The sequence below is a fragment of the Perognathus longimembris genome, unplaced genomic scaffold (genome assembly GCF_023159225.1).
Source record: "Perognathus longimembris pacificus isolate PPM17 unplaced genomic scaffold, ASM2315922v1 HiC_scaffold_5665, whole genome shotgun sequence".
Taxonomy (NCBI): domain Eukaryota; kingdom Metazoa; phylum Chordata; class Mammalia; order Rodentia; family Heteromyidae; genus Perognathus; species Perognathus longimembris.
Window position 1 is genome coordinate 410,470 of NW_025961117.1, and position 813 is coordinate 411,282.

At 43.8% G+C, this 813-nt stretch overlaps 1 pseudogene; it reads right to left on the reverse strand.

Moving 5' to 3' along the window:
• Positions 1-388: 388 nt before the first annotated feature.
• Positions 389-813, reverse strand: part of LOC125345466 — a 16,698-nt pseudogene continuing 16,273 nt past the window's right edge.

Sequence of the window (813 nt, forward strand, 5' to 3'; positions counted from 1 at the left end):
CATTGTTAACTCTCAGGAACAAGACCCCAAAATGTGCCAGTTTGGGCCCAAACCACATCCAAACAACTATAAGGTGGTCTAATGTAGAATCAGTGATTGACTTAGTGTCTCTAATAAATTTCTACCAACCGTTTGGGTCTCCAAAGCCTGGGATATGCAGGAATATGACTGGACTAGTGACGAGGAAGACTATTCAGGTAGGGAAACTCCTTAACAAAAGACCCAATGGTAAAAGTTCCTAGGAAGTATATGGTTTGCAACTGCTCTGAAGACCAAAGCAGGTAGAATGGAATGAAAACAAGAAGTGTGTACTCCCTTCATAATTAGTGACATAGTAATAACTACCAGATGATTACAGGTACCCAACATTCTTTCTCAATGCTTCTCTCTACACAATCATGTTCTCCACAGCTTTCCTCTTCCTGCCTCCTCTGCCTCTGGCAAACATGACAGCATTTGGATCGACATAGCTTGGGATATTCTTCCCATGATGGGATGAGTCTAGTGGAGCAGGCTTAGTTCTAAGATTCAGGGCCACCAGAAGTTTTCTTCAGTTCTGTCAGAAAATTGAGTAACAAGTCCATTTTTGTCCTCTGCATTTTCAGGCCTCAGAGCATCACTTCCTGTTCATTTTTTTTTGGGGGGGGGGTCAATTGTGGGGGTTGAACCCAGGGCCTGGGTGCTGTTCCTGAGTTTTTTCACTCAAGGCTAGGACTCTACCACTTTGAGCCTCAGCACCACTTCATTTTCTGGTGGTCAATCAGAGGTAAGAATCTCCTGGGTACTTTTCTACCCAGGCTGATTGAACCATAA